Here is a 13,001-nt window from a genome sequence, read left to right as displayed (position 1 = left end):
TCACAAATAGTGCATGCAGTTCTGGGCCCCCTGAGACAGGAAAGACGTCAATAAACTGGACCAAGTCCACCAGGATGGTCATGGCTGGAGCACTTGATCTTTGAGGAGAGGCTGAGGGCCTGGGCCTTTTTCATCTTGGAGGAGAGCCAGCTGTGGAACACCTAACAGCAGCCCCCTCCAGTGCCTCTTGGGAGGTTACTGAGAAGACAAAGACAGTTTCTACTGATGTGCATAGCAGAAGAACAAGAGACAGTGATCTTAAATTGAAACAAGAGGATGCCAGCTGGATATAGAGAAATAAAAATTTCATTCCGAGGAGAATTAAGCAGCAGAGCAGGCTGCCCAGAGAGGCTGTGCAGTCTCCATCCTTGGAGTTTTTCAATACTCAGCTGAACAAAACCCTAAGAAATGTGGTCTGGATGCACTGTTAATCCTGCTTGGAGCAGGATGTTGGACTAGGTGGCCTCCTGAGGACCCTACCAACCCAAACGAGTCTGTGATTCTACCATTTTTGGTTTTTTTATGAGCCATATGCAATACCTCCAGTGTCAAGGGCAGGAAAGTTGCTCAAGTTACACAACAGACAATAACACATTGGAGAGTAACATACCTTCACCCTGTGAAAGTTTACAAAATGTTCTAAACAAGTACTTTCTCTTTGATTTAGACATTTACATATTAAGATTCAGTTTCTAAGTATATAATTCCAAACATACCAGCAAATTTAATACATTGCAGGTCTGACAAACTCTTGTAGATTTTTTTTTTCTCCATCTGACCTGCTGAAAGCAAGTAGGATTGCTTCAATCTCTAACAAAACTAAACAATCGACTGGGAACAAATGTTGAAACAAAAAACCCAAAAAAACCATAAAAACCCAGGAGGAATTCTCTTCTCAAGAGTCCCATGCCTTTTGGACCCTACCTAGATATTTTACATTACAAACAAAGCAGTGGTCAACCATTTTTTTCCTGAGGCCATACACTCTGTGTAGCTTTGGGGGAAAAAGGCTGCATTCCTCACCACTCTGCCTTGCTTCCACCAGTGTAATTGCAATGATATTGCCACAGAGGGTGAAAGAGTTTCTGAAAGGAATAAAATGACATGAATATAAAGCATTCAGGAACTGATGTATACCTGTAGCAATACTCTTCTCTCATGTTATGACAAGAAATATCTTTTTAACTTCCAAAAAAGTTATAGGTACAAAAAAGAAACTCAGAATTAAATTCCATTTTTGAACACAAGTTAAACAATTGTTCTGAAAAAAGTTCAGATACTTGTTCCTATGTGAGTATCAGTTCCACTTCTGCAATTGTGTAATTTCTTGTATAAACAGATGGACTGAAATTGAGACCTCTGTCTGGCTCCATTGAAATGTGTGAAGGAAATCTTAACTTCTGCTGTCTGATACAGATAGGTACTCTGATAGAAGTAATGATGGATAGGTGTGGTTTCATATATATTTTTAGCATACGTTTAGAAAATTTATAATTTTTTCCAACTGCTGGTCTTTTGTAAAGCAACAAAAAAGTAAAAACGTATAATCATTCTATACTCTATGCCAAAACATTCTAACAGAAGAGTTCATAGTGCCATCCAAGAGGAGAAATATGCTTTTAATTGTTCATTGTACCATCCATTTATTGTATTTTTTTAACAATATAATCAAACTCACCTATCTGTCTTTGTTAACATAGTATTAATTAAATAAGTTTATACATATCTTTTACATAAAGGTATTGTTTAGAAAAAAATCATAATCAGATTAATATGGTGGCAAACAGTTTAGAAGTCCCTTCTGTTGTTCTTCAGATCTGTAGTTAATTGTCTAATTAAGGTATCATATTCAAAACATTCAACAGCATATTGCCTTCCATTCAGTTCAGTGCAATTTCTCAAAGTAGAATTTACCACATCTAATTTTAGAGATGAGCTATGTAAACTTTCCCATCTGAGTCCCACTGCAGGAACTTCATTTTCTACTTTCTAGACAATGAAGAGAAACAAGATGTTGTTGGTCTGATTATTCTAGTTAAATGTAAATATTGACCCTGTGATGACAAAAATCACGTCCTAGACATGTCAATTTATTCCTATTGACTATAAAGACAGCCTTGCTGTTCATCTGCCTTTAGTCATACTAATTCTTTTATGAATTCTACTTTCACTATGTATGCATAATGAAGAATGCAGGCTGTTTTCAACTTATACACACACACACAGAAGACAGGAGACTCTCATATGCTTTTCTATATGCTTCACGTATATTTCAGGGTAGGTCAGCATAGATTACATTTTATTAGTACAAGTTTGCAAAGTTAAGGTAGATCTGCATGAATTATCTTCTATTTGCACAAGAAAATAAGTCATAATGTTAAAGGGATATATGCATGTGTGCCTAGGTCAATTTCCATACATGTACATTTATATTAGGACTTCTACAGTTATGTGAAAAAAAATGTTATTAATAAGTGGCCACAGGCAAATTTTTCAATACACATTGAAGTGGCTAGTAACTAAATCCATTACTCTGTTTAAGTTCAGAAGCCTCACTTAATAGATGAAAATGAAGACAAGGCAAGAGCTACTAACAAAATGAGAAATATATACTGTATGTGTACCTGTAGCTATAACTATATTATAGAAATTCAGGTGAGAGGAAATATCTCCTTTTGGATTAGAGAATGGAGAAAGGTGGTAACAAAAGGTAAGAACAAACTGACTAGCCTACTTACTGGAACATACACTCAATGTACTTCAATATATCAAAAAATTATTTGAAAAAAGCAATAAATAAAGCAATGACAGCATAGCGATGCTAAAAAATATTTTTCAGAGCATAAAAAAAGTTGACAAAAATCTACAAAAATCTTCCAGTAGTAAAAGACTTGGCACAACTGACAGAAGAAAATGAATGTTAGTTGTGGGGGAAAAAAAAAAAAAAAAAAAATCACCAAAACACAATATCTAAATTTCTTATTACCAGTGATAAAACAGATCTTAAAGTTGTTACAGATGGTTATCTGAAAAATTGGCCCAACATTCTGCATCTGCGAAAAGGCAACTGGTACAGTAGGAAATCTTAGGGTGTCAGTTATGAAATAACACATTTACAAAAATATTGCGTTCCTGGTAGGTCTCTATTACATGTATGTTTTAAAAACAAAGTGAAGTATTAGTCATCACATCTCAAAAAAAAGAACATATTAGATCTGTTGATTTTGTAATAAATAAAGAACAGGCAGAGAACTTTTTTATTATTCTAGACCACACTAAGTCGGCAGATTTCCAGCTGTCCCCTTTCTAGGTCTAGGAAATAAAGAACGAGAAAAGGAATAAGGAAAAGTGCCAGAGAAAACCAGGGATATGGAATAGTTTTCACAGAGAGAGAATAAATAGCTTAGGTTTCCTCAGCCTGGCAAAGTACTATATAAACCTGTATGACTAGGGAACGTGAATAGAGAATCTTTTTTAGGTTTTGGTTTACTTTCTCAGAATAGAGAAATTAGCAGGTAGAATATGAAAAGGAAGGGAAAGTTCTTTTTTTATACATAAAGCAAAAGTGTCGAAAAAGGGATTAGATTCATTATCAGAAAGTCCTAAAAAAAAAAAAGGTTGCCAGCAACTGGGTGATAAAAGATCATTTCATGGTTACCCTATTTCTTTTGTTCTTCTCCTGCTTTCTATTATCAGGTAAGATCAATCTTGGTCTGAACTGCTATGGCTTTCTTATCATCCCATCTTACAGAAGATGTGCCCATCTGCTGCTTAAGTACAAAATGTGTCTTATTGTAGCTGCTTCCCTGACCAGACCCTCTTTGTGCAGCAAAGCAGGAGAGCAGCCAGAATGATTTACATGGGCTTTGCTGCAAAGTCTATTGATGTTGGCAGGAAACCTTCCACGAACTTCTGTAGGATTTGGCCAGGCCAAGCATGCCCCCCACCTCTTAAGTGCTATGAGAAGGTAAGTACTACACATGTTGTATCTCATACAGTCAAACATTAAAAAACAGGGGTGTTTTACTTCTTCTTTGGTAATTATCATCCGCAAAATGCCTAAACAGTCAGGATTGCAGCAGACAGCTACATATGCTGATGTAAAAGTATGAATTGCTTTAGGAAATATTAGGATGTTAATACAGTTTTCAGAATAGGTTAATAGATAACAAAAAGCTGGGATAGGGGAAGAGGCTTTCCAGAATGCTTTTTTTGGGGTGTGGCAATCCATGAAAATTTTATAAGCAGTTTAACATAGAACTTGTTGTTTAATTGATTCACTGATCAACAAGGCTGTAAGAGCAGTAGCATTTCTTCCATGTGTGATGGGAAAAAATGTGAAGCATGCATACTGTCTATATATACTAATATAGACATGTATTTGTATTAAATATTACGACTGATTTCAGCTCAGATTGGACTACAATATTTCTACATGAGAGATTCACACTATAATGAAGAAAATATATTACATTTCTTGACCTACTGTCAGATAGTGAAATAAGAGGAAGATAAGTGAAAACATTTGATTACTTTACACAAGAATTAAAATCAAGATGGAAGTGTATTTCAGATTAAAAAAATCTTCAATTTTTGTGTACAATACGGATTTGGAACAGTATGCATTAAATGATATTTTCACTATTATCATTACGTTATTGCAATCATGCAGATCACTGATTCTTCTACAATCCAGGGTTTAAGTAATACTGTAGGAGAAATGTTCACTTTGAAAAGATCAATAATTGCAGTGTCTTCAAGATCCCCAGATATTTCCTCTGTATGCCTTCATAACTTTACTTCTTTTAACAATAGTTCTTCCTTTAAAATTGTATGTGGCACAAGCTAGCAAAACCTCAAACTCTTGCTCTTTCACCTTTACTGTTAATATCAGTAGAGATTCAAAGAAGAGCTGAAGGAGCCCTATGACTTCTTCCAGCATCCTTTGGAATTAAGAACTTGGGCATCTCAGTGGTTTGAATCTTCAGCAACCTCTGATCAATATTCCTGACATTTCCACACAGAAGGACATAAACACATACTTCAAATAGAATTTCCTCCATTACATGAGAGGTATAACTTTAGGAAATGGCTGGTTTTTCTATCATTCCAACCTGCTTGCTACAGGGAGGATTCAGCTGCATGTGCAATACCATTTTAAGCCACTGGAAATTTAAGTCAATAAAGAATGTGAAACAGAAATGCATTGACAGACATTTTAATTCATACACCTACCAGCAGCCCAGGACATCCTGGAAATCATCCTTCCTCTTTCACATTTTTACCAAGAGAATGTTCTCTGAGGCAGTTGAGGCTTGTCCTGCTTACGCTGTGTAATGTAACTCTACCGCCCTCTTCAGTGTGATGCACAAAACCTTACCTGAAATATCTAATGAATTAGCAAAGGCAGAAATTAATGGGAGGGTCTATTTTATTTGCACTGATCATCGTCTGCCCTAAAGGAAGCCTTAGTACATTCTCCCTATTATATTTTAAAACATCACTCTGAAAGATGAGAAGTAAAAAGAGGGAAAAATTCAGTTTTGCTTTCCAACTAAAGGAGAGGTTATCATGAAGCACAATTTCACATGCTCAACTCTTTTGTGTGTGTGGTCTGTGTGTGTTGGGTTTTTTTAAATGACTGCCATAGAGGTATTTCTATCTGGGATTTCTCAGTGTGGTCTGTGAGTTTTTCTCATTCTTATTTATTATTTTCATAAGTTTTAGAATAGAATAGAATAGAATAGAATAGGAGTAGTTCATTTGAAAGTGACTGTCCTAGTTTCAACTGGGATAGAGTTAACTGTCTTCCTAGTAGCTGGTACCATACTATGTTTTGAGTTCAGTATGAGAAGAATGTTGATAACACTGATGTTTTCAGTTGTTGCTAAGTAGTGTTTAGTCTAAAGTCAAGGATTTATCAGCTTCTCATGCCCAGCCACCGAGAAAGCTGGAGGGGCACAAGAAGCTGGCACAGGACACAGCCAGGGCAGCTGACCCAAACTGGCCAACGGGGTATTCCATATCATGCGACGTCCCATTTAGTATAGGAACTGGGAAGGGGGAGCAGGGAATCGCTGCTCGGGCACTAGCTGGGTGTTGGTTGGCGGGTGGTGAGCAATTGCCCTGCGCATCATTTGTACATTCCGATGCTTTTATTATTACTGTTGTCATTTTATTAGTGTTATCATTATCTTTATTAGTTTCCTCTTTTCTGTCCTATTAAACCGTTCTTATCTCAACCCATGGGTTTTGATTCTTTTTCCCAATTTTCTCCCCCATCCCACTGGGTGTGGGGGGGAGTGAGTGAGCAGCTGCGTGGTGCTCAGTTGCTGGCTGGGGTTAAACCATGACAGTCCATTTAATGGATTTAATGGGATTTCTCAGTGCGGTCTGTGAGTTTTTCTCATTCTTATTTATTATTTTCATAAGTTTTAGAATAGAATAGAATAGAATAGTTCAGTTGAAAGTGACCTGCAAAGATAATTTACTCCAACTGCCTGACCACTTCAAGGATGACCAAAAGTTAAAGCATGTTAAGGGCATTGTCCAAATGCCTCTTAAACACTGACAGGCTTGGGGCATCGACCACCTCTCTAGGAAGCCTGTTCCAGTGTTTGACCACCCTCTCGGTAAAGACATGCTTCCTAAAGTCCAGTCCAAACCTCCCCTGGAGCAGCTTTGAACTATTCCCAGGTGTCCTATCACTGGGTACCAGGGAGAAGAGCTCAGCACCTCCCTCTCCACGTCCCCTCCTCAGGAAGCTGTAGAGAGCAATGAGGTCGCCCCTCAGCCTTCTTTTCTCCAAACTAGGCAAATGCAAAGTCCTTAGCCACTCCTCACAGGACATTCCTTCCAGCCCTGTCACCAGCTTGGTTGCCCTCCTCTGGACACATTCAAGGACCTCAAGATCCTTCTTAAATTGTGGGGCCCAGAACTGCACACAGTACTCGAGGTGAGGCCACACCATCACTAAATACAGCGGGATAATCCCCTCTTCTGACCGTCTGGTCATGCTGTGTTTAATGCCCCCCAGGATGGGGTTTGCCCTCTTGGCTGCCAGGGCACACTGCTGACTCACACTGAGCCTGCTGTCGCCCAGCACCCCCAGATCCCTTTCGGCAGGGCTGCTCGCCAGCCACTCCTCTCCCAATTTATACTTGGCATTACTCTGTCCTGGGTGCAGGACCTGGCATTTGGACTTGTTAAATTTCAGCCCATTAATCTATTACACAATGCTCCAATATACCTAGATCCCTCTGCAAGGCACTTTGTCCCTCGAAAGAGTCAACAGCACCTCACAGTTTGGTTTCATCAGCAAACTTTAACTCCTGCTTCCAGATCATTGATAACTTTGACCATTGATTGTTGTGTTGTTTTTTTTTTTTAATATAGTTTGCTGGCTTTTAAAATGCAGATTAACCTAAAGAGAAATATTTCCATTTTTACAGATACATTTCAGTCAAAAATTGTACATAGATATATTTAAGAGAGATAACACAGCAATCTTTTTATTTGTTATCTCCATCAGTCTTTATGTCAAAGGTAAGTGTGAGATCAGTAAAAATATTACTGGTAATAATAATGGAAAAAACTTGAAACAAAAAGGAAAACTTTCTTAAGCATCAAAAAGGATCCATTTAGAATTTTGACAGCAGCTTGTGTCTGTGCTTCTCTCAGCTATTCCATTCATTCTGTGACTTATTATATTTTCACTCATCTTCCCTTGAATCTTTGTGCTATTGGATGGAAGTCCATGTGATAATGTCCCCAGTGCAAGGAATGATCTTTCTTGTATGTGTATGGATAAATACAGAAATATATAACATACATTAAAATGGGGCCATGATTTGAGCAAGAACCTCCTCTGAACTTTAAACTCCTGCCTTAAAACATGAAATGAGTAAACTATTTCGTGATACTCCTCTGGTACTTCCCCATATTTAACTAGAGGCATGTACAGATTTTTATTACACTTCTGTTTCATTTCAAATAAAGAGAAAGCCTATGGATTTGTTTGAAAGACATTTAAAAAAAGGCTTATTGCCATCTGTTCACTCCTAAAGATTTTATGAGTAGAAGAATGATGAACACTACTCTTGAGTACAATAAGAAGAAAAGATCTAGTCTTACCAGATCACCTAGATCCTGGATTAATGGGGACATGCTTGTCTCCTCAAAATACACTACTTTTCAATAAGGTTGTTATTCCTTAAAATTGTTCCAGGCATCCATTCACTTAATAGGAGGTTTATTTATTTATTTTTTCTTTAAACAACAAGGCAGAAGAAAAGTAAGCAATTTAATTATAATAGTTAACAAATGCCAGCCTACATTAGAAATGACCTACAGATAAATTAATCAGAAATATTAAAAATGTTCTGTTTCCTTTATTCTTGAAAATAGTTCATTTTATTAATTTTATTGAATTTATTATTTTATATGAATTACTAAGAGATCATTAGCTTTGGGGGGGCCACTGTAGTTTTTGCTTGATTTCTCTATTACATAAGCACATTATCACATGAAAGGATAAGCACAACACAGCTCAATTGCTAACATTTTTGTTGTTGTTATTTCTTGCAGATGCATATGAACTGCTACAAATTAAATAGATCAGTTTATGAAGTAAAATTAAAAAGCTGTATTTGACAAATAATTATTTCAGTATAATACGGTTGGCTGAAATTCTACTCTTCAGGTCATGCCGACGAACAGTTTTACCATAAACAACATGTAAAGAAAACTCACTTCTTTAGAAAACTCATTTACCACCTTATAGCTCAGTAAGTGGAACTATTGTTTTAGAGGGGGAAATACCTTGCGTGCTGTTACACTTTGTTTTCTTTATCCGTCTCTCTCTCTCTTTTTCTCCCTGATTTTTACGAAAAACACAGTATAGCTGGGATATTATTAGGGGAAAGCCAATGTAAGTTGCATGTTTTTTTCTGATGGGAGGTTACTTCACTAGCCTAAACCAAATACCTCATAGTTTATCATCCAGGACAGTATGGGTGAAGGGGTGTGATAGGGATATGACCTCTTCAGTGAATCATCAGTTTCAAAAAAATAAAATTAATTGTTCAAGAGCAGTTGGACAAGATTTTAAAGTTATATATTAAAAAAATTACCAAAAAATATTACAAATATTTGCACATTTGAAATGTTGCATTTCTGTATTAGATTAACAAAGTGTATGGATTATTAAGTAAAACAGATTAAACCTGAAACTTGGAAAATCTTTTAAAAAAAAATGAAGTCTTTCTCTCATGGTAGTGTAGAGACATCTGTAAGAACACAGTAAGGATATTTCAGACTTTAAGAAGTAAGGGTCATATATTCAAGAGCAAACTTGGGTCTTCTAATTCCCAAATGGAGGGACATTTTAAATTCAGTACCATCAACAATTACAAATCTGGTGTTAGTACCCATGAGGGAAAAGCTAACATTTCAATATGCTCAGTGTAATTAGACAAAATTGCCTTTTACTGCAATTCATAGGGATAAATTGTTCCCTCAAATATAGACAATAGTTTGCCAGACTGCTTGGTATAACTATCATTGTTAATTTGTTGATATTAAGAGACATATGGACTGTACTGCAGAGAAAAGTCAGATGAACTTATAGAAGGGGTCTGGGGCATATTTGAGGACGTTAAAAGGGCAAGATTTTGCAAGTAAATTCTGCAACAAAAATTTATTCAGTTATATCTTTATCCCTTGTTCTCCCAAAACACATATTTTATCATTACTAAGTAATTAAATATGTAGAATATTATAAACTATAAGTCACCTTGGGGACTATGCACCAAAACTCTCATTTATTAAAAAATAGAAAATAATCCTTTTTTAGCTGATTTGTAGGTGTTAGTCAGACTGCAGACACTGCGTGTAATTCCAGAAATGACATCCTACTGATGTGAGGAAGTGTGGTTTCTTTTCCAAGCAAGGATTTATATTCTTGAACAAAAGATGAATAGCTGAGGAAAACACAATTTATTCTTATTTGCTTACAAAAATATTGGTCAAGTTTATTTAATCAAGTGGTCTGAAGCCAGCACTTCTTCAGGCTTCAGCTGGAATGTTTTCTATAACTAAGTGAGCAGGACAAGATTCTCTCTCTTCTCAAAGATTTATGTTGGAAGTGAGTGTTAACATTTTGCCCATCCTGTCTCAGTGGTGTCACCAAAGGGCTGTAAATCCACAGTGAAACAGAGCACTGCAGTAAAAAGAACTCATTAGTAACTTAAGGCCTAATTCAGATTCCCCCTGAAATCAGTTGAAAGACAGTCCTACAATATCAGCTGGGAAATATGCTTTTAAAGAAGATAGAATCAATCGGATTAAATGTTTATACTGGTTATTCCTAAGGGATTTTTGCTAAAAATCACCAAAACCCAGACATGATAAACAGAATTTTCAATGCTTTTGAGAAGACGATTCAGCATGCTAAGTTTTATGCTTACTGTGTTAGGAAAAATAAATATGTCACATTTCAACCCAAAGAAACTCAAAGTTCTGATCTAGACTTTCATGGGTAACCTAGAGACCAAGAATATTTAATTTGTATAAAAGCAGTAAAATATCTTACAATTAAAATTAAATATCTACTTTTTCTTTAAAAATTTTTGACTAAGTGTCAAATAGTAGTGTAGCTATTGTATCCATTTTTCTTAACCTGTGGTATACATTTAGTATCAATGCTACACCTCAGAGTTAATATATACTAGATGTTTCTTATGTTTGTATCCAATTTTTTTAATGTATATTGCAAATAATACCAGAAAAAAAACCAACCAAACAAACAACAAACCAAAATCCACATCACCAAGAAAATAAATACATAATAGGATAAAAAAAAGGAAGGATTGTGAATTAAGTGGAAATATGCTGCAGTGCACTATTCAGAAAATACATTTTAATGTTATCTAAGTGACATGATCTAAAACTTTAATTAAAACTTTCCCTCAATAAGCAAAGGATGTTAAAAAACAATTACTGAATAATGCTATAAAGGAGTTGAAGAAAAGGACTTAGTTAAAATTCTTCTAAAATACAGTATCTACTACAAGTCACTTTTATTTGAAAAAAAAGCGAGAGCAGTTCTAAAAAACTTATAAAGCTGTATAGTCAAATAATACTAATATAAAATCTTAAAACCCAGTTTTGAGTAATAGCTGAAAAACAGGCATTAGACATAATCAAGAAGAAAATTTCAACCATCAGTTTAATAAAAGTTCATTTTAATTAGATTTTTTAAAAAAGTTTAACATTTTATATTTGTATTTTATTTGCCAAAACTGAAGCCATTTTCCTTACTCTATACTCCTCTATATTTTTCTATATTTCCTGTTTGACATTGAACTATGAGAAAGAAAACTCACCAAAAAGTACTCTGGTAAAAATGTCACCTCTTTATAGTTGCAAAAATTTGGTAAGTGACTTAATTTTTAAAGGAATATAAGATTTGTGACCACTGAACATTCTATGTAATTTAGCTAAGGATAGGAGAAAAAATATTCTTGAATATGATACATGATATTCTAGGAAGCATGTGTATCAGCTCAATTACCCTAAAAAACTTGAATCTGAAGTAACATATTAACTGAACATGCATTGAATTTGTCATTTTTTAATATTCCCCAATAATTCCTTCTTCTCCTCTCCAGCCAACCATTTTCTCCAGTCAAAAAAAATCAAAGTTTGGGTTTTACAAAGGTTACTTTGTGGTGTATGCCAAAAACTTCTGACAGTAACCATACCCTTGCTGCTTCACCAGAATATTCTGTTTCCCGAATTCTTATTTTAATTTTGACATCCCTTTCCACTTGCATATTTTTTTCTCTTCTTTTGTGTGTTGACTAATGGCAACCCTTATCAGAGGGAGACATATCAAAATCTTTCCTGTATCCTTCTCCCTGAAAGTACACTCTTGCAGATAGATTGAAGTGACTGGGCTCGTGAATATAAAAATATGTGGTCGATATTTCTTATGAGTGGCGGCAAGTGAATAAACAAGATTGAGCCAGGAAGGGCTCACCATTCCCACTGTATTTATACCCAAAATGCAAGCAAGAAACAAGGTACTGCATAAAAAATTATGATGCATTCATTACTCCCATTCTGTAAGTATGGATCAGAGGTATTCATGGGATCTAAAGGCATGTCTATGCTAGTGGTACAAATAGTGGTAGGGGATACTCTGGAACTTGATTTAAGTCAAATTTGTCAAACAGACCTTGGCCAGATCTTTGCTCATTTCTGCTAGCACTTTTCCATGCAATTTCTGGGCATGGTTCAGGTGTTACTGTGGGCCAGGGACCTTTGCAAAATACGTAATATTGATGCATCTACTGATGCTGTGTATATCAGCATGTTTAGTAGTATGGGTACCGGTCATCATGTGACTATTTTCAGAGAACAGGCTCAGGGCACTTCTAATTTAACGGAACAGGAATAACTTATGCAGCCCTCTTCCTCTTTAGGCTTCTTCAGGCAGAATCTTAACACTTGCTTCACTTTACAAATGATGCTGTAGCAGAGAGGAAATAGATGTAATATTTGCAGTCATCATACACTGCAAAAAGTTATCTTTAGCTCTACTATTTCTAATACAATTGATAATGTAATTTCCTTCCACAACACATGAGATGCTTAGTAAGAATTATGTAGCAATTCACATTCTTTTCCACTGAGATAAGTCAAATATAGTGGGATTTATCTCATCTACCTTTAAATTTTTATGACGCAGACATCTACATCTCAGCTTGCCAGCTAGAGGTTTTATTCCTTGAATAAAAATGGACACTTCTAGAACATGATTCATCTCTAAAATGTTTAGAAGAACTTTGGAAGTAATATGTATCTCTGTGAATCATATAAACAATCTTGTTGATTAATCATCTTGTTAATGTGATATGTTAACATCACATGTTAATTAACGTGATATCTACATAGCCGAAACTGGGAAGGCCTTAGAAATAACTTTATGTTATATAAAA

Source organism: Haliaeetus albicilla, chromosome 15 (assembly GCF_947461875.1).
Source record: "Haliaeetus albicilla chromosome 15, bHalAlb1.1, whole genome shotgun sequence".
NCBI classification, from domain to species: domain Eukaryota; kingdom Metazoa; phylum Chordata; class Aves; order Accipitriformes; family Accipitridae; genus Haliaeetus; species Haliaeetus albicilla.
The sequence above is the reverse complement of the archived record's forward strand: the minus strand, read 5'-3'. Positions refer to the sequence as shown.